The sequence below is a fragment of the Convolutriloba macropyga genome, chromosome 14 (genome assembly GCF_964194025.1).
Source record: "Convolutriloba macropyga chromosome 14, txConMacr16.3, whole genome shotgun sequence".
NCBI lineage: Eukaryota > Metazoa > Xenacoelomorpha > Acoela > Convolutidae > Convolutriloba > Convolutriloba macropyga.
The window spans coordinates 48,302,475-48,324,770 of NC_134481.1; the positions used below are offsets into that span (position 1 = coordinate 48,302,475).

General features: G+C 36.1%; 1 protein-coding gene across 3 annotated transcripts in view; it reads right to left on the minus strand.

Moving 5' to 3' along the window:
* The window catches only part of LOC142352794 (translocon-associated protein subunit delta-like), a 576,117-nt gene extending 563,501 nt beyond the window's left edge, over positions 1–12,616 (minus strand). For all 3 annotated transcript variants that reach the window (XM_075404906.1, XM_075404905.1, XM_075404904.1), the window contains exon 1: positions 12,605–12,616. The gene's annotated coding sequence lies outside the window, so the exon portion shown is untranslated. The remainder of the gene's footprint in view (positions 1–12,604) is intronic.
* Between the last annotated feature and the right edge of the window lie 9,680 nt (positions 12,617–22,296).

A 22,296-nucleotide genomic window follows, 5' to 3' on the forward strand; every position in this document is an offset into this window, starting at 1 on the left:
ATAACGATTTAAACAGCAAACCTAGTCAGTCAATGTGCTTCTCACAGCTGCTAGTCAAACTGGAAAGCCCAAGCTTTCTTTTTTCGAAGATTTCGCCCTTGCCGGAGCTGCTGCAATAATCTCAAAGACAGCTGCTGCTCCCATCGAAAGAGTCAAATAGCTTTTACAGAACCAAGATGAGATGATCAAAGCTGGAAGTTATTGATTGTGTCTTATCAAGTTATTGATTGTGTCTTATGTGTCTTATGAAGATTGTGTCAATAATCTTCAATTCTTACGTTTCTTTTACCGATTCAAGATTGCGTTCGCGTTGAGATAGTTTGTATGTGTTTAATCAATTAGCTGAATCGAATACACACACGTATTGTGGTACTGACGGCTGGTTAGTGGTAATAACTTACATGGTTATAACAACTTCACGATTGAGCCTTGCAGACGTGCGTTTTTATAACCGCGTCTGATTTATAACTAGTTTGACTTAACTAAATAGACTTTATTACACCAGCGCAAGAGTTACAAAAGGTGTGCATTTTGCAAGTTTGAGCTGCAAAGTTATAATTTATATCTAATCATTTATTAATTGAACGGAAAATTTTGAACGGCCGCCGCTAAAATTCAACGGAAATTTCCGTTTAATTAATTGATCGACCCGCTAAAAATTTGTTCTGTCTTATGAAGTTATTGAAGTTATTGATTGTGTCTGGAAGTTATTGATTCCGTTATTGATTGTATTAGATACTTTCCAACGCAAACTCTTAATTTTGCGATTTAAGCTCCCTTTAAACCCAACAAAAAAGATCCTTACGTAGTCAACTTCAGTAAGAACATTGCTAGCGGTGACTTCGGCTTGTACGATACATTGAAGAGAACGCCAACTTGGGAGAACTTCTTGGGAGAGAACGCCAACTTATTGCTGTCTTCTGCTTGGGATACGGTGTGGCGGTGACTGCAGGACCCATAGATACCCCATAGATACCATTAGACGACATCTGGACAATGATGATGATGACATCTGGACAAGCTGTCAAGTATAAGCGATCAATTGGCTGTGCGATGCAGATTATGAAGAATGAAGGATTCATGTCCATGATGAAGGGAGCCGGAGCTATCATTTTGAGGGGAGTGGCTGGAGCTGGTGTATTGGCTGGTTTTGATCAATTCAATGAGTCTGAAGAAAATGAGCTGAAAGTCGTTAGCCGGAGCGAGCGATCTCATCGTAGCACAATTATCAATAGAATTAACTGAGCCATAACTATGTACATGAGTGGTGTTAATGAGTGGTGCTAATGAGTGGTGTTATTTGTTGTAACTCAATCTGTAATTCAATCTTCCGGAATTGAATTTAATCTTCCGGTAGTCATTCAGTCTTCTACTTCTCCCAACCCCCCCAACAATTCTTTGGGGGAAACTATCTGTTTGTTAAATATGGAATCTCTGTCTGCACCGTTTCGAGCTTAGCTAACAACCTGTTGAGTCACTACACGCAATGGCTATCAGGTCTCACCACCAGCCACCGTGGCACCTCTGTTCCAGATCCACGTGCAGTGTTCAGAAACTGCCTGAGACGCTGCCTAATGTCTCTGATGTGATCGTCAGTTACGAAATGAAAATAATGTTGTTCATAGCGGTCAAAAAAAGACTAATTACCTTCAAGCTAATTTTATTTCAGATATTGTCTTGAATCAGCTTGTGCGCTAGAAATACTCAACGCAGTTATTCAAAAATGTCACAAGAGTCAAAAAGAGTACGAATCGTTCAACAAATTCCAGCTACACGAGAAAGTAATAATGCGGCACCAAACGGGTATGTCAGTTCAAGTCCAGCAAATAGTACTTATCAGCCTGCAGTCGAAACAAATTCTGGTAGTTATCAGTTCGAAGGACGAGCAATTTCTAGTAGTTATCATTTTGATGGTGGAGCAACTTCTACGAGATATCAGCCAGTACATTTATACGAAGAAAATGGCAATGCTCGGGAAGAAAATTTAGGCAATGCTCGGGAAGACGCAGCCAATGTTAGTTTTTATTTATTTTTTTTACGTTTTAGTGTTTACTAATATATATATATATATATATATATATATATATATATATATATATATATATATTATATGTGTGTGTGTGTCTTTATTTTTAGATACGGTTCTGGTTTGTTGCCATTTGTTGGGTAGTTATAAAGCTATAAAACAACCGGGCTTGAAATGGTCCATTTTTTGTGAAATATTAAATGTCCAGACTTTCGTGCGTTCACCAGGCGGAAAAAAAATTACCTGCTATAGTTTTTTAAATAATTTGGTTTTACAAATAACATTAATTTCCTGATGACGCTTGCTCCACTGTCCGCTGAGTGAAGACCGAACGTTCATTTTCTTATTAACAGCTGAAAAGCGATTGCTGGGGCTATTATTGGGCTTTTTTTTTATTTCGTCGTCGCGATTTTGTTACGACCATATGACGTCACAACCACTTCGAATTTGCTTTTTGTTCATTAGTTCATGCAATTTCAACTGAAGTGCGTGTGTGACGTCATTTTTTGATCTTAGTGGAGCTAGTTTTTTGCTCATTCGCGTGATTAAGTTTTTGGTCACACTTGATTTACCTCACTCGCAAAAATGACTTCCTCACTTTGAAATTGACTGTTACTTACTTTAATTTAGAGATAAGGTCAAATGGGTGTGTGTCACACTAAATGAAGGTTATTTGAGAGCAGCTAATATAGGCAGCAATAACTTATACAGGTTTTTATCAAAATATAACATATCAGCCTTCAATGAAAAGACAATTTTTTTGGTCTGTTTTTTTGAGACTACAGATCTACAAATTTATTGCGGCTAATTTCTATTATCACTATACATTTTTTTATTATCACTACCGTTATTATTGTAGTTTTGCTATTTTTCTAAATGATTTTTTAGTCGCAAGAAAGTAGACCACAAAGAAGTAATCGGGGACTAAGTGCGAACGATGGAAAACTAGCAGCAGAAGCTTTAGAGATCATCAAGCAGCAACTCCAAAACAAGTTTTGGTTGGTGTACTTCGAAAATCAAAAATGCAGCGTAGTTTGGTCACGATGTGATTCTATTTGCATGGAGATACGAGAGCGTCGCTACATAAAAGTGAGAGTTTCTTTGAATCAAAATTTACTTAAATGAATTTTTCTAAAGAAACGTTTTTCTAGCGGGATGATTATGTGAACATAAAATGGATCAAAAAGAATCCTAAAACCAAGTCGTATGTGTGGACGGCATTAGTTCTTGCAGTTGGACATGAGAGATTTTGTTATGAGCACATGAGAGACGCGTGCGTTCAAATAAAAGACGCTGAAGGAAATACGAGCTTTCAGCCTCTAATAAACGTGCCGGTAGATCCAGACTTAACTGTTTACGAAGATATTGACCAAATCTTGATCAGTCAAAACGTTGGGCCACAAGGTTCCCGACGGAAGTTGGAATTAGCTCAAAAGACTGGCAACGAAAACGTCGCTCCCCACGGAGAAGAGGTCAATGATGCTGAGCAGAGTCCTCATTCTCAACCTTTTGTGTTGCTGGATCCTCAAGACGTTTCAAAAACCCTAAGTGAGATTCAAGAGAATGAAGAACCGGATTGCAGCGTGATAGCAAAAACTCAGGTTTAATTTGATTGTATTTCAAGCTGAAAATTTTTTTGCATAGAAAGTTTCTTGTTTTAAGAAAAATTGTGAAGCCGAGTCAGTCGATCCTGCTGCGCCGAAGATAGTTTCGTCGACTCCCGGAAACTGCAAAAAAGTCAAAAGGGCCAAAACAATAAACCCTGGCGAGGCGACGGAATTAAAGCAACGAAAAATTGATCGTGAGGCGTCAGATTCAATAAAGGCGGCAGCGGACAAAATCATGGATGCCGCGCAGTTGATCATCAATTGCATGAGTGAATTACGACCGGAACTTAAGGCGATTTCCAATCGCAATTACCGAGAAATTCAGATCTCAACGAATGCTGTTAAGCAATTGGTTAGTACGAAATTTATCTCATTTTGATGTTGGCTGGTTTTATGATTTTACTTGCGTGCTGTTGAGATTATTTTGCTTTTTCTATTAGCTTAGACATGAGAGTTTGGTATTGATTTCTTTAGACGGCGGAAGTCTCAAAACTGGGTGTCCTGCTTCCAAAAGCTAAAAGCTTTCCGGAGAGTGATAGTCCATTGCTTCCCATAACAACTGGACCAGGAACAGGGAAAGACCTGGCACTAGTAGGTGGTTCAACACCACAACTCATTGGCAGAAATGCTTGCAAACTTCTGTGGACAACAGAAGAGATTAAACTCCACATGCTGTCCCCTAAGGAAAAACAGAGGCAGGGGGCAGTCACTCGAACTGACTTCTCCCCAGTTAGGAAGGAGCTTTTCAAAGGTTTGCGTACCGTGAGCACAAGAAAGTTTCTGTAATTCAGTAGACTAAGTTGGTGAATAATTGTTCCGAACACTAATCTGCATTCCATTTGTCTTGAACTTTATCTTTTTACTATTTACTTTTTATCTTTTATATTACTTTTTCGATGACTTTTTTGGGATTTAGATCTGTTCCGGTTGAAGTTTGATAACAAGTGGGTCCACATGTACGAGCTGGCCAAGTTGAGCGTAAACAATAGGCAAACGAAATCAAATCAATCGAACGCCGTAGTGGTGATCAGGGTGGCAATATTGGAACATCTGACACTTGTGACGGTGATAGCGGAAATTATTTAGATAACAGTGCAGCGACAACTGTAAGCAACTACTACGATGGAGACCGTAGCAATGAGCATGAGCAATTAGCGTATCAATTAGAAATCCAAAAGGATCAGAGAATTTAAAGTAAACTGATACGAAACGAAAAATCCCTCTTCCTCATGATTTTGATTTTGCTTTTATTATTTGAATCGCTAGAGATAATGATGAAGTATCAGTCGTTTAGTTGGATTTTTTGTGGTCACCAAATTACTACCCCCTACTTTGTTCATTCCAGTGTTTCCTCTCTCTGAGATTTCAAAATGTTGCTTCAGGTGCCTTGTATTTAAAGGCGGTAAAGTTAAAAATTTTGAGTTAGTTATGTTGCGGTTATAAGTTCGACTTAAACGTTGTGTACTATTTGTCTGTTCGGAAAGTTTTCTTAATTTAATTGGTTTTGTTTTTGTTTTCATTCAACTGAGTCCCAAAGGCAATCTTCGTCATTTTTAACTAAAAACTCTTTGATGGTTTCCGTTTTTTTTTTTGAAATTATGTTTTAAAAAATTTGAAACTCGACATTACCTGTTTTTTTTAGAAGTAATGCTGCCAAAAAAAGTAGAATGGTCGGTTTTGGCGCAATGCGATTTGTTTGCTGTTCAAAGATTGGTTGAAACGCCAGACCGGCCCGCGATGAAGACCATTGAACCTATGCTGGAAACAATTTTTGAGCGGAAATTAAAGAAAGAAGCCAAGTGGAAAAACACGTATGATGCTATTACTAGGTCTTACAAAGAACTCTCTCCCAATTTTGAAATCCAGCATGATCGTTTTGGTGGTTATCGGCTCATATACAAAGGGAAAACTATTTTAAGACCCCCAGCTGTTATGAGGAGAAATCCTGTGGGTTTTGTTGCCGCGATGCCTGATGGAGTCGTTACTGATCTATCCGTAATGTATTCCGAACGTACCGGAGAGCAACTGCTTTTGCTGGGACACGGAAGGTTTGTGAATTCTGACTTACTCCAAATTGTGAGTACGATTTCACAAGTGATTCTGGCATAGTTCAATTGAAAGTGAAACGACGCATAAGCCCTGGTGACGAGTTGTTCGTAAAATACGGCCCCGAATTCTTCGAAGTCAACAGTTGTCTCTGCAGGACTTGCGAAATCTCAAAAACTGATAACTTATTATTCGAAGTTACCTTTGATTTGCTGCTTGGTGACCTAATAACTGATCTTGCTGACGAAGAACTCTTGAGTTTAAGATCTGAAACTGTGGAAAGTCCTGTATACATTACTGAAGAGCCTGTACTTAAGAAAGGAAGGATCAGGGGACTTGAATTGATCGAAATATTTAACCCTGTTACAAGTAGTCCTCTAAGTACAGAAAATTCACCCAGAATCGCTTCTGATGAGTCATCTATGTCATGTGCTGACACCGAATCTGTCCAAGAGTCTGAAGATGTGTCTCCAACAAGTAGTTATGTTTTAACAGATTCTGACTGTGATGTAGGCAGCGAAAAGATTTCCCCTTCAATCAAGGGGATATTTCCCGTACCAAACATTGTTTACCCCTCTTTAGAAAAATCTGGTGGAGCCGGGGAGGATTTGGAAGTGCCTCCGGATATGCCCGATCTATCAGACTCCAAGATTTCTTTTTCCCATTGTATTGAAGAAACATCGAGTTCGGCAACAGAAAAACTTTTTGGCGGTAGCGAACTAACAGCTGAAGAAACTGCTATCTTGACTGATTTATTGTGTTCTCGGTTTAATCTCTCGGATGTGTGTGCTTCTTCTGTTCACAGTTTGATAAAAGCTTTTCTTCCATCTGATAATTGTTTTCCTTCTGGTTACTCTCATATTAAGAAAATCAAACAGAATTTTCAAGAGCAGATACGCTGCTTTCGCAAAAAAGAGCGCTATTCTTTTTGTGTACTGAACTTCAGATTTCAATTGCGCTTTTTGGTTCAGAAAAATTTGCAAGCCATTTTCAAACATTCAGTAAATCGACAAAGGGAGCCAAATTCAGATTTCAACTCCAATGTCTTTCCTTTTGTGAAAAAAGACAACAACGGTGCAATCAAAATCAGTTTAGTTTTTTTTCTCTGACGGAGTCAGCATCAAAAAATCAACCATGAGGAAAGAATTGTGGCCCATTTGGGTTAAAATTGCCGATTTGCCCCCTCGTCTTAGGATGTCCCAGAAAAATATTGTTCTGGCAGCGCTATTCGTTGGTGGAGGTCAACCCGATTGGTTTGAAATTGTTCCGTTTGTGAAGGGAGAACTGCTATCTTCTGTAGAGGTTTATGACAGCGTTGATAATTGTACTATCAGTGTATCCTTTAGAGTTCGGCTGTTAGTATCTGATCTTGGCGCGAAAAGCCATATTCTCAATATGTTCAAGTTCAATCGCTATTACGGATGCCATTATTGCACTGTGCCCGGAAAAACGATAGGAAAAACCCATTCCTATTATCCATCGGACCAGTGTGGTGATGTACGCGAACAATAAGTAAATAATAACTTCACAAAATTAACCGAAGTTTTTGAAGCTCATACGCTCTATAATGTTGTTGGTGTTAAAGGTAGAAGTGCCTTTTCCTCAATAATTGATGGCCTTCCACTTACCGCGCCAATTGATTATATGCACTGTGTGTTACTCGGTGTTTTCCCTGACCTTATGCGGCTTTGCTTTAAAGAACTGAACACTGAAGAAAAAATCAAAATTAACATTGTTGTTTCTAACATGTGCTGCCCTAGAGAAATGGTCGCGTTTTCAAGAAAGATCAGGTCTCTTGACGATATGCCTCAGTTCAAAGCGAACGAACACTTCAATTGGTTTTTTTATATAAGTCCTATTGTATTTATGAACAGACTTCCCTCTTTTTTGTTCTCGCATCTTTCGAAATTGGTTTTTGGTATCCGTCTGCTGTTAGAATCCAGCTGCGAAGCTACAACTAGAATTCCAGAAAAGCTTCTCGATGAGTTTTGCGAGGAAATTGTGTCAGTTCATATGGGAAATGAGAAAATTGAAACTATCAATGTACATTGTCTGAGACATTTTGCAGACCAGGTCAGGAGATTTGGGCCTCTCTGCTGCTACTCTGCTATGAGTTTTGAGGCCGCCAACAGATTACTTTCACAGCATTTTAGTGGATCGCATTCAGAAGCTGAAATCATATGTAGACGATTTTTACAGCGTCAAAAATTAGCTCAAAAAGAAGTTTTTAACCCGAAATTGAAAACCCTTTTTGACAAATTTGTTGGATGCTCAAACGTCGCTGATGAATGTTATGACAATGAGTTCCGTGAGACAGAAGCGGTCAAAGAAGGACGAAAACAATACCCTGATGGGAAATTTTTCAATCGGGTGACAATAAAAAATGTTTACTTTGATTGCGAAGCTTACAGAAGATCCAGGCTGGGAAATTGCTATGTTTACTTCTTCGATGAAAATGAAGAAAAATTTGGCCAAATAGAGTATTTTGTAAAATTTCCCAATCGTCCTTTCCCTGACAAACTAATGGCCAGCGTTAGAAGTTTTGATGTTGTTGGAAAAATTGGACTCTTTAAAGGCGTCTTCTACTCAGTTTCTAAAGGCACAAATAAAAAACTTGTTCCAGTAACTTCGCTCCGTAAAGTATTTCACTTTAAGGATTTTTCAATACGAAAACCACATCAATTGAACAGAAGTTTTATGGTGAAATTGTGTTCAATTTCTGAGCATTCCTAATATCTGTATGCTGGACTTATTTGGTAAAAAACTTAAAATTTTTATGTTCTCTTTGTAATCGTTTGACTAGTTAATAAAGGGCTATGCTTTCGGATTTTTCTCTTGATAGATACTTAGCTGCTCCATTTTTCATCAAGTCACTGGACTTGCTTTGCATTTTTTAGTATTTAATTCCTTCTTAACAGCCGCATCAAGTTACTGAACTTGCTATGCAATCAATTTAATGAATTCATTTCCGAGTTTTCAAAAGTTTATGTCGCGCCTCTGAGAAATTTTTGTTTTCGTTGGAAAACTAATAATAAAAAAGGCATCAAGTCACTGGACTTGCTTTGCATTTTTTTAATTCCAGTTCTTTTCGTAATTACTTTCATAGTATTTAATCCCTTCCTAACATCCGCATCAAGTTACTGAACTTGCTATGCAATCAATTTAATGAGTTCATTTCCGAGTTTTCAAAAATTCATGTTGCGCCTCTGAGAAATTTTTGTTTTCGTTGGAAAACTAATAATAAAAAAGGCATCAAGTCACTGGACTCGCTTTGCATTTTTTTAATTCCAGTTCTTTTTGTAATTACTTTCATAGTATTTAATTCCTTCCTAACAGCCGCATCAAGTTACTGAACTTGCTATGCAATCAATTTAATGAGTTCATTTCCGAGTTTTCAAAAGTTTATGTCGCGCCTCTGACAAAATTTTTTTTTTTCGTTGGAAAACTAATAATAAAAAAGGCATCAAGTCCCTGGACTTGCTTTGCATTTTTTAATTCCAGTTCTTTTCGTAATTACTTTCATAGTATTTAATTCCTTCCTAACAGCCGCATCAAGTTACTGAACTTGCTATGCAATCAATTTAATGAGTTCATTTCCGAGTTTTCAAAAATTTATGTCGCGCCTCTGAGAAATTTTTGTTTTCGTTGGAAAACTAATAATAAAAAAGGCATCAAGTCACTGGACTTGCTTTGCATTTTTTTAATTCCAGATCTTTTTGTAATTACTTTTATAGTATTTAATTCCTTCCTAACAGCCGCATCAAGTTACTGAACTTGCTATGCAATCAATTTAATGAGTTCATTTCCGAGTTTTCAAAAATTTATGTCGCGCCTCTGAGAAATTTTTGTTTTCGTTGGAAAACTAATAATAAAAAAGGCATCAAGTCACTGGACTTGCTTTGCATTTTTTTAGTTCCAGTTCTTTTTGTTATTACTTTCATAGTATTTAATTCCTTCCTAACAGCCGCATCAAGTTACTGAACTTGCTATGCAATCAATTTAATGAGTTCATTTCCGAATTTTCAAAAGTTTATGTCGCGCCTATGACAAAATTTTTGTTTTCGTTGGAAAACTAATAATAAAAAAGGCATCAAGTCACTGGACTTGCTTTGCATTTTTTTAGTTCCAGTTCTTTTTGTATTTACTTTCATAGTATTTAATTCCTTCCTAACAGCCGCATCAAGTTACTGAACTTGCTATGCAATCAATTTAATGAGTTCATTTCCGAGTTTTCAAAAGTTTATGTCGCGCCTCTGAGAAATTTTTGTTTTCGTTGGAAAACTAATAATAAAAAAGGCATCAAGTCACTGGACTTGCTTTGCATTTTTTAATTCCAGTTCTTTTTGTAATTACTTTCATAGTATTTAATTCCTTCCTAACAGCCGCATCAAGTTACTGAACTTGCTATGCAATCAATTTAATGAGTTTATTTCCGAATTTTCAAAAGTTTATGTCGCGCCTATGACAAAATTTTTGTTTTCGTTGGAAAACTAATAATAAAAAAGGCATCAAGTCACTGGACTTGCTTTGCATTTTTTTAGTTCCAGTTCTTTTTGTAATTACTTTCATAGTATTTAATTCCTTCCTAACAGCCGCATCAAGTTACTGAACTTGCTATGCAATCAATTTAATGAGTTCATTTCCGAGTTTTCAAAAGTTTATGTCGCGCCTCTGAGAAATTTTTGTTTTCGTTGGAAAACTAATAATAAAAAAGGCATCAAGTCACTGGACTTGCTTTGCATTTTTTAATTCCAGTTCTTTTTGTAATTACTTTCATAGTATTTAATTCCTTCCTAACAGCCGCATCAAGTTACTGAACTTGCTATGCAATCAATTTAATGAGTTTATTTCCGAATTTTCAAAAGTTTATGTCGCGCCTATGACAAAATTTTTGTTTTCGTTGGAAAACTAATAATAAAAAAGGCATCAAGTCAATGGACTTGCTTTGCATTTTTTTAGTTCCAGTTCTTATCGTAATTACTTTCATAGTATTTAATTCCTTCCTAACAGCCGCATCAAGTTACTGAGCTTGCTATGCAATCAATTTAATGAGTTCATTTCCGAGTTTTCAAAAATTCATGTTGCGCCTCTGAGAAATTTTTGTTTTCGTTGGCAAACTAATAATAAAAAAGGCATCAAGTCACTGGACTCGCTTTGCATTTTTTTAATTCCAGTTCTTTTTGTAATTACTTTCATAGTATTTAATTCCTTCCTAACAGCCGCATCAAGTTACTGAACTTGCTATGCAATCAATTTAATGAGTTCATTTCCGAGTTTTCAAAAATTTATGTCGCGCCTCTGAGAAATTTTTGTTTTCGTTGGAAAACTAATAATAAAAAAGGCATCAAGTCACTGGACTTGCTTTGCATTTTTTTAGTTCCAGTTCTTTTTGTTATTACTTTCATAGTATTTAATTCCTTCCTAACAGCCGCATCAAGTTACTGAACTTGCTATGCAATCAATTTAATGAGTTCATTTCCGAATTTTCAAAAGTTTATGTCGCGCCTATGACAAAATTTTTGTTTTCGTTGGAAAACTAATAATAAAAAAGGCATCAAGTCACTGGACTTGCTTTGCATTTTTTTAGTTCCAGTTCTTTTTGTATTTACTTTCATAGTATTTAATTCCTTCCTAACAGCCGCATCAAGTTACTGAACTTGCTATGCAATCAATTTAATGAGTTCATTTCCGAGTTTTCAAAAGTTTATGTCGCGCCTCTGAGAAATTTTTGTTTTCGTTGGAAAACTAATAATAAAAAAGGCATCAAGTCACTGGACTTGCTTTGCATTTTTTAATTCCAGTTCTTTTTGTAATTACTTTCATAGTATTTAATTCCTTCCTAACAGCCGCATCAAGTTACTGAACTTGCTATGCAATCAATTTAATGAGTTTATTTCCGAATTTTCAAAAGTTTATGTCGCGCCTATGACAAAATTTTTGTTTTCGTTGGAAAACTAATAATAAAAAAGGCATCAAGTCACTGGACTTGCTTTGCATTTTTTTAGTTCCAGTTCTTTTTGTAATTACTTTCATAGTATTTAATTCCTTCCTAACAGCCGCATCAAGTTACTGAACTTGCTATGCAATCAATTTAATGAGTTCATTTCCGAGTTTTCAAAAGTTTATGTCGCGCCTCTGAGAAATTTTTGTTTTCGTTGGAAAACTAATAATAAAAAAGGCATCAAGTCACTGGACTTGCTTTGCATTTTTTAATTCCAGTTCTTTTTGTAATTACTTTCATAGTATTTAATTCCTTCCTAACAGCCGCATCAAGTTACTGAACTTGCTATGCAATCAATTTAATGAGTTTATTTCCGAATTTTCAAAAGTTTATGTCGCGCCTATGACAAAATTTTTGTTTTCGTTGGAAAACTAATAATAAAAAAGGCATCAAGTCACTGGACTTGCTTTGCATTTTTTTAGTTCCAGTTCTTTTTGTAATTACTTTCATAGTATTTAATTCCTTCCTAACAGCCGCATCAAGTTACTGAACTTGCTATGCAATCAATTTAATGAGTTCATTTCCGAGTTTTCAAAAGTTTATGTCGCGCCTCTGAGAAATTTTTGTTTTCGTTGGAAAACTAATAATAAAAAAGGCATCAAGTCACTGGACTTGCTTTGCATTTTTTAATTCCAGTTCTTTTTGTAATTACTTTCATAGTATTTAATTCCTTCCTAACAGCCGCATCAAGTTACTGAACTTGCTATGCAATCAATTTAATGAGTTTATTTCCGAATTTTCAAAAGTTTATGTCGCGCCTATGACAAAATTTTTGTTTTCGTTGGAAAACTAATAATAAAAAAGGCATCAAGTCAATGGACTTGCTTTGCATTTTTTTAGTTCCAGTTCTTTTCGTAATTACTTTCATAGTATTTAATTCCTTCCTAACAGCCGCATCAAGTTACTGAGCTTGCTAGGCAATCAATTTAATAAGTTCATTTCCGAGTTTTCAAAAATGTATGTCGCGCCTCTGAGAAATTTTTGTTTTCGTTGGAAAACTAATAAAAAAAGGCATCAAGTCACTGGACTTGCTTTGCATTTTTTAAATTCCAGTTCTTTTCGTAATTACTTTCATAGTATTTAATTCCTTCCTAACAGCCGCATCAAGTTACTGAACTTGCTATGCAATCAATTTAATGAGTTCATTTCTGAGTTTTCAAAATTTTATGTCGCGCCTCTGAGAAATTTTTGTTTTCGTTGGAAAACTAATAATAAAAAAGGCATCAAGTCACTGGACTTGCTTTGCATTTTTTAATTCCAGTTCTTTTTGTAATTACTTTCATAGTATTTAATTCCTTCCTAACAGCCGCATCAAGTTACTGAACTTGCTATGCAATCAATTTAATGAGTTCATTTCCGAATTTTCAAAAGTTTATGTCGCGCCTATGACAAAATTTTTGTTTTCGTTGGAAAACTAATAATAAAAAAGGCATCAAGTCAATGGACTTGCTTTGCATTTTTTTAATTCCAGTTCTTTTCGTAATTACTTTCATAGTATTTAATTCCTTCCTAACAGCCGCATCAAGTTACTGAGCTTGCTATGCAATCAATTTAATGAGTTCATTTCCGAGTTTTCAAAAATGTATGTCGCGCCTCTGAGAAATTTTTGTTTTCGTTGGAAAACTAATAAAAAAAAGGCATCAAGTCACTGGACTTGCTTTGCATTTTTTAAATTCCAGTTCTTTTCGCAATTACTTTCATAGTATTTAATTCCTTCCTAACAGCCGCATCAAGTTACTGAACTTGCTATGCAATCAATTTAATGAGTTCATTTCTGAGTTATCAAAATTTTATGTCGCGCCTATGAGAAATTAATGTTTTCATTTAAAAACTAAGAAAAAAGGCATCGAGTCACTGGGCTTGCTTTGCATTTTTTTTAATTCCAGTTCTTTTCGTAGTTACTTTCATAGTATTTAATTCCTTCCTAACAGCTGCATCAAGTTACTGAACTTGCTATGCAATCAATTTAACGAGTTCATTTCCGAGTTTTCAAAAATGTATGTCGCGCCTCTGAGAAATTTTTGTTTTCATTGGAAAACTAATAAAAAAAAGGCATCAAGTCACTGGACTTGCTTTGCATTTTTAAATTCCAGTTCTTTTCGCAATTACTTTCATAGTATTTAATTCCTTCCTAACAGCCGCATCAACTTACTGAACTTGCTATGCAATCGATTTATTGAGTTCATTTCCGAGTTTTCAAAAATGTATGTCGCGCCTCTGAGAAATTTTTGTTTTCGTTGGAAAACTAATAAAAAAAAGGCATCAAGTCACTGAACTTGCTTTGCATTTTTTAAATTCCAGTTCTTTTCGTAATTACTTTCATAGTATTAAATTCCTTCCTAACAGCCGCATCAAGTTACTGAACTTGCTATGCAATCAATTTAATGAGTTCATTTCTGAGTTTTCAAAATTTTATGTCGCGCCTCTGAGAAATTTTTGTTTTCGTTGGAAAACTAATAATAAAAAAGGCATCAAGTCACTGGACTTGCTTTGCATTTTTTAATTCCAGTTCTTTTTGTAATTACTTTCATAGTATTTAATTCCTTCCTAACAGCCGCATCAAGTTACTGAACTTGCTATGCAATCAATTTAATGAGTTTATTTCTGAGTTTTCAAAATTTTATGTCGCGCCTATGAGAAATTAATGTTTTCATTTAAAAACTAAGAAAAAAGGCATCAAGTCACTGGACTTGCTTTGCATTTTTTTAATTCCAGTTCTTTTCGTAATTACTTTCATAGTATTTAATTCCTTCCTAACAGCCGCATCAAGTTACTGAGCTTGCTATGCAATCAATTTAATGAGTTCATTTCCGAGTTTTCAAAAATGTATGTCGCGCCTCTGAGAAATTTTTGTTTTCGTTGGAAAACTAATAAAAAAAAGGCATCAAGTCACTGGACTTGCTTTGCATTTTTTAAATTCCAGTTCTTTTCGCAATTACTTTCATAGTATTTAATTCCTTCCTAACAGCCGCATCAAGTTACTGAACTTGCTATGCAATCAATTTAATGAGTTCATTTCTGAGTTTTCAAAATTTTATGTCGCGCCTATGAGAAATTAATGTTTTCATTTAAAAACTAAGAAAAAAGGCATCGAGTCACTGGGCTTGCTTTGCATTTTTTTTAATTCCAGTTCTTTTCGTAGTTACTTTCATAGTATTTAATTCCTTCCTAACAGCTGCATCAAGTTACTGAACTTGCTATGCAATCATTTTAATGAGTTCAATTCCGAATTTTCAAAAATGTATGTCGCGCCTCTGAGAAATTTTTGTTTTCGTTGGAAAACTAATAAAAAAAAGCCATCAAGTCACTGAACTTGCTTTGCATTTTTTAAATTCCAGTTCTTTTCGTAATTACTTTCATAGTATTTAATTCCTTCCTAACAGCCGCATCAAGTTACTGAACTTGCTATGCAATCAATTTAATGAGTTCATTTCTGAGTTTTCAAAAATGTATGTCGCGCCTCTGAGAAATTTTTGTTTTCGTTGGAAAACTAATAAAAAAAAAGGCATCAAGTCACTGAACTTGCTTTGCATTTTTTAAATTCCAGTTCTTTTCGTAATTACTTTCATAGTATTTAATTCCTTCCTAACAGCCGCATCAAGTTACTGAACTTGCTATGCAATCAATTTAATGAGTTCATTTCTGAGTTTTCAAAATTTTATGTCGCGCCTCTGAGAAATTTTTGTTTTCGTTGGAAAACTAATAATAAAAAAGGCATCAAGTCACTGGACTTGCTTTGCATTTTTTAATTCCAGTTCTTTTTGTAATTACTTTCATAGTATTTAATTCCTTCCTAACAGCCGCATCAAGTTACTGAACTTGCTATGCAATCAATTTAATGAGTTCATTTCCGAATTTTCAAAAGTTTATGTCGCGCCTATGACAAAATTTTTGTTTTCGTTGGAAAACTAATAATAAAAAAGGCATCAAGTCAATGGACTTGCTTTGCATTTTTTTAATTCCAGTTCTTTTCGTAATTACTTTCATAGTATTTAATTCCTTCCTAACAGCCGCATCAAGTTACTGAGCTTGCTATGCAATCAATTTAATGAGTTCATTTCCGAGTTTTCAAAAATGTATGTCGCGCCTCTGAGAAATTTTTGTTTTCGTTGGAAAACTAATAAAAAAAAGGCATCAAGTCACTGGACTTGCTTTGCATTTTTTAAATTCCAATTCTTTTCGCAATTACTTTCATAGTATTTAATTCCTTCCTAACAGCCGCATCAAGTTACTGAACTTGCTATGCAATCAATTTAATGAGTTCATTTCTGAGTTTTCAAAATTTTATGTCGCGCCTATGAGAAATTAATGTTTTCATTTAAAAACTAAGAAAAAAGGCATCGAGTCACTGGGCTTGCTTTGCATTTTTTTTAATTCCAGTTCTTTTCGTAGTTACTTTCATAGTATTTAATTCCTTCCTAACAGCTGCATCAAGTTACTGAACTTGCTATGCAATCATTTTAATGAGTTCAATTCCGAATTTTCAAAAGTTTATGTCGCGCCCCTGACTAATTTTTGTTTTCGTTGGAAAACTAATAACAAAAGGCATCGAGTCACTGGACTTGCTTTGCTTTTTTTAAATTCCAGTTCTTTTCGTAGTTAGTCTCATAGTAGTTAATTCCTTCCTAACAGCCGCATCAAGTTACTGAACTTGCTATGCAATCATTTTAATGAGTTCAATTCCGAATTTTCAAAAGTTTATGTCGCGCCCCTGACTAATTTTTGTTTTCGTTGGAAAACTAATAACAAAAGCCATCGAGTCACTGGACTTGCTTTGCTTTTTTTAATTCCAGTTCTTTTCGTAGTTAGTCTCATAGTAGTTAATTCCTTCCTAACAGCCGCATCAAGTTACTGAACTTGCTATGCAATCATTTTAATGAGTTCAATTCCGAATTTTCAAAAGTTTATGTCGCGCCCCTGACTAATTTTTGTTTTCGTTGGAAAACTAAAAACAAAAGGCATCGAGTCACTGGACTTGCTTTGCTTTTTTTAAATTCCAGTTCTTTTCGTAGTTAGTCTCATAGTAGTTAATTCCTTCCTAACAGCTGCATCAAGTTACTGAACTTGCTATGCATTTTTTTAATTCCAGTTCTTTTTGTAATTACTTTCATAGTATTTAATTCCTTCCTAACAGCCGCATCAAGTTACTGAACTGGCTATGCAATCAATTTAATGAGTTCAATTCCGAATTTTCAAAAGTTTATGTCGCGCCCCTGACTAATTTTTGTTTTCGTTGGAAAACTAATAACAAAAGGCATCGAGTCACTGGACTTGCTTTGCTTTTTTTAATTCCAGTTCTTTTCGTAGTTAGTCTCATAGTATTTAATTCCTTCCTAACAGCCGCATCAAGTTACTGAACTTGCTATGCAATCATTTTAATGAGTTCAATTCCGAATTTTCAAAAGTTTATGTCGCGCCCCTGACTAATTTTTGTTTTCGTTGGAAAACTAATAACAAAAGCCATCGAGTCACTGGACTTGCTTTGCTTTTTTTAATTCCAGTTCTTTTCGTAGTTTGTCCCATAGTAGTTAATTCCTTCCTAACAGCTGCATCAAGTTACTGAACTTGCTATGCAATCAATTTGATAAGTTCATTTCCGAATTTTCAAAAATATATGTCGCGCCTCTGACAAATTATTGTTTTCGTTTGAAAACTAATTATAAAAGGCATCAAGTCACTGGACTTGCTTTGCATTATTTTTTATTCCAGTTCTTTTCGTTGTTACTTTCATAGTAGTTAATTCCTTCCTATCAGCCGCATCAAGTTACTGAACTTGCTATGCAATATATTTAATGAGTTCATTTCCGAATTTTCAAAAATATATGTCGCGCCTCTGACAAATTATTGTTTTTGTTTAAAAACTAATAAGAAAAAAGGCATCGAGTCACTGGACTTGCATTGCATTTTTTAATTCCAGTTCTTTTCGTAGTTACTTTCATAGTAGTTAATTCTTTCCTAACAGCCGCATCAAGTTACTGAACTTGCTATGCAATCAATTTAATGAGTTCATTTCCGAATTTTCAAAAACATATGTCGCGCCTCTGACAAATTATTGTTTTTGTTTAAAAACTAATAAGAGAAAAAGGCGTCGAGTCACTGGACTTGCTTTGCATTTTTTTGATTCCAGTTCTTTTCGTAGTTAGTCTCATAGTAGTTAATTCCTTCCTAACAGCTGCATCAAGTTACTGAACTGGCTATGCAATCAATTTGATAAGTTAATTTGCGAATTTTCAAAATTGTATGTCGCGCCTCTGACAAATTATTGTTTTCGTTTGAAAACTAATAATAGAAGGCATCAAGTCACTGGACTTGCTTTGCATTTTTTTAAATTCCAGTTCTTTTCGTAGTTACTTTCATAGTAGTTAATTCCTTCCTAACAGCCGCATCAAGTTACTGAACTTGCTATGCAATAAATTTAATGAGTTCATTTCTGAATTTTCAAAAATATGTGTCGCGCCTCTAACAAATTATTGTTTTTGTTTAAAAACTAATAAGAAGAAAGGCATCGAGTCACTGGCCTTGCTTTGCATTTTTTTTAAATCCAGTTCTTTTCGTAGTTAGTCTCATAGTAGTTAATTCCTTCCTAACAGCTGCATCAAGGTACTGAACTTGCTATGCAATCAATTTGATAAGTTCATTTCCGAATTTTCAAAAATATATGTCGCGCCTCTGACAAATTATTGTTTTCGTTTGAAAAGTAATAATAAAGGCATCAAGTCACTGGACTTGCTTTGCATTTTTTTATTTCCAGTTCTTTTCGTAGTTACTTTCATAGTAGTTAATTCCTTCCTAACAGCCGCATCAAGTTACTGAACTTGCTATGCAATCAATTTAATGAGTTCATTTCCGAATTTTCAAAAATATATGTCGCGCCTCTGACAAATTATTGTTTTTGTTTAAAAACTAATAAGAAAAAAGGCATCAAGTCACTGGGCTTGGTTTGCCTATTTCAAATAAAGGGCTATGCTTTCGAATTTTTCTCTTGATAGATATTTAGCTGCTCCATTTTGCATCAAGTTACTGAACTTGTTGTGCAAATCAACAGAGCTTTTGCTTCAGCTGCTTCAACAGATTTCTGCTATTGTGGTGCTCCTAACATGTTTTTCTTTTTTTTCAAAGACTCAATGAAAAAAGGCATCAAGTCACTGGACTTGCTTTGCATTTTAATTCCATTTCTTTTCGTAATTACTTGCATAGTAGTTAATTTCTTCGTAACATCCTAGGTCACTGAATCAGTACTGAATCGCCGACTTACTAATGGAATATACTGATTCAGTACTGAAAGTCTATGATACTCGGGTCCGGGCTAATAATTGACCATTGGAACAAAACGTTTGGACAAGACCATTTAGAGTAAAATTTAAGGTATTTTTTAAAGTAGTGTTCAGGTAAAGTTCAGGTAAAGTTAGACTTAGCTAAGGTGAGTTAACGAAAGGCAAATCTACATTATTGTGTTTTTGCATGTTTGTGTGTGTGTGTGTGTGTGTGTGTGTGAAGGAGAGAGAGAGAGAGAGAGAGAGAGAGAGAGAGAGAATATATGTGTGTGTATTTGTGATGTGTGTGGTGTGTGTGTTTGTGTGGATGTGTGTGTGTTGATGTGTGTATGTGTGTGCGTGTGTGTGTATGTGTGCTTCTGTTTGTGTTTTTGCATATGTGTGTTTGTGTTTGTGTGTGTGTTTGTGTGGATGTTTGTGTGTGTTTGTGTGTGCGTGTGTGTATGTGTGCGTCTGTTTGTGTTTTTGCATGTTTGTGTGTGTGTGTGTGTGTGTGAAGGAGAGAGAGAGAATGTGTGTATGTGTGATGTGAGTGTGGTGTGTGTGTGTATGTGTGGATGTGTGTGCGTGTGTGTGTATGTGTGCGTTTGTTTGTGTTTTTCCATGTTTGTGTGTGTGTGTGTTTGTGAGGATATGTGTTTGTGTGGATGTGTGTGTGTGTGTTGATGTGTGTCTGTGTCTCCGTGTGTGTGTATGTGTGCGTCTGTTTGTGTTTTTGAATGTGTGTGTGTGTGTGGAGGAGAGAAAGAGAAAGAGAGAATCAAAGAGCCAGAGAGAGAGAGAGAGCCAGAGGCCGAGAGATAGAGAGAGAGAGAGAGAGAGAGAGAGAGAGAGAGAGAGATAATTCTTCTCATCTGTTCTTCGTTTTGCCCTCATGCCTCTCCCCCCCACACACACATGCACAGACACGCACACGCACATATATACACACAAACACACCCACACACACACAACAACACCCACCCACACACACGCATACGCAAGCACGCACACAACCCCCCAAACACACACAAACACACACACGCACGCACACACACATACACACACACCACGCACAACACAACACTCACACACCACACATACAACACACACACACACACACACCAAACACCACACACACAACACATACACCACACACTTCCACACACACCACACACACTAAGACATCCCATACACCACACCCACACCACACACACACTTTACACACCACACACATACCACAAACCACACAAGCACACACTCCACACACTACAGACATCACACACACCACACTCACACTACACACACACTACACTTACACCACACTCTCAACACAAACGCACGCACACACGCGTCCACCCGCACACACAATTACACAAACACACACACGCACGGACACTCACACAAACTCGCACGCACGCAAAAACACACACGCACGCACACACACACGCGCACACACACACCTATTCAATTATGTAATAAAACTGCTATTTGTTTATTTACGGGGGTGGGGCAGATCATGAGACCTACCTTTTGTTTTCCACGTAAAAAAGCGTTAGTATGTTCGGTTTTTCCTTACGTTTGGTTTCAGAAAGTGAAAATCCAAGAAAACGAACATACCGAAATTTTCTTACGTCTTAAACCGAACGTACCAAATCTAAGATACCGAACATACAAAAGTTTTTTAAACGTTTTTTTTTGACAGATCAGGATCTTAGTAATTGGAGATTCAAATCTACGCGATGCCAAACCATATCTCGAACAAGACGAGCGGTTGCAACAATTCCGGTAAAGTTGCTTAATTTCTGGGATGAAAAATGTTTTTTAGCTGAAAAGTATTGTTTTTTCTAGCCCTTTCAATGACGGAGAAGGTGGTCGCCGTTGCGAGCATTTAATGTCCCTCGCAAAAAAGCCAGAACATATAGCCATGTTATTGTTGGGGACAATGATGCCAAAACGAAATCAATCCACTATATTTGCAATAAATACAAGGAATTTCGAGATGCCATATGGCCAACCGAGGTTATGTTTGCCGGTCATATGCGCCAAAAAGATTTGCCAGCAGAATTGGTTTCGAAAAATAATATGTTCTTACGAAACAAACTAGGTCATCAGCTAAAAGGAACTCGTATCATTAAAAGGGAAGATTTTTGGGACTCTCACTTTGAGAGATTTGGAGAGGGCTATCGCCATTTTGCGGCGTTGATACTTTCTGTTCTCAAAGATTTTTTTGCTACTGAATGACCATAATATTCCATGTGACTTCATAATATTCATGTGACTTCATAATATTCCATAATATTCACGTGACTGACGTGACTGATCAATTTACATTTCCATTTACGTTGTTTTAATCTAACAGTTTATAAAATTTCAGTTTATAACAGTTTATAACATTTCCATTTAACACTGTCCCCCCCCAACCCACTGTTGCCCCCCCCCACCGGCCCCAGGTGGCCAACAGCCCGCCGGTCGCTTGAGAACGCGACGTTATTCGGTTGTGTTTACACTTATAGTCATGCATTTGGAATTATCGGTGCTGCTCTGTTTTCAAATTTGTTTCAGAGTTATGCCTTCAACTCGTCGTTTACGAGGACCTCCGAGACATTGGGCAGCGTCTCTGGTCATTTATGAACACGTCACGTGTATCTGGAACAGGTGAGCCACAGTGGCTGAGGATGAGACTCGATCGCCATTGTATTCTGTGACTCCGCAGGTTGTTCTTCGTCCTAAAGAAGGTGCTGACAGAGCCAAATACGTTACAATAAAAGCATTATTTGGGTATTAAAGAGATTAACGGAAGCCAGTTCAAACGGAGAACAGAGATCAGAACTGGAACCTAAAACGAATGAAACTAAAACTAATATTTATAAATTATAATTCATGTCGTTTATAAATTCCTTTATAAATCCTTCATTTATAAATCCTTCATTTATAAATCCTTCATTTATAAATCCTTCATTTATAAATTCATATCTTTTCCCTTTCCTTTTCCTTTCCTTTTCCCACTAGTGATGAGCATGGATTTCCCTCAAAGGATGAGCTCACTAGTGATGAGCATGGATTTAATAAAAGAGATGCGAGTGGATTTAATAAAAGAGTTATAGCGCGAACAAAACAAATAGAGCGAGTAGAGCGAGAACAATTAGGGCAATTATCTCGCCTTAGCAGATTGAATTTGTTCACGCTCAATTGGTTTGTAATTACGCCTGGCCAGATCAAAATTAGACTGGCGCCACTTATGTGCATCTTACGAGCAGTCTGTTGCAAGTACATGTACATGTAAGATACATTAGGCGAGAAAGAATGTGCATAAAATTTGCATGCATATGACTCATTAGGTTGATTAAACTACAGCCTAAC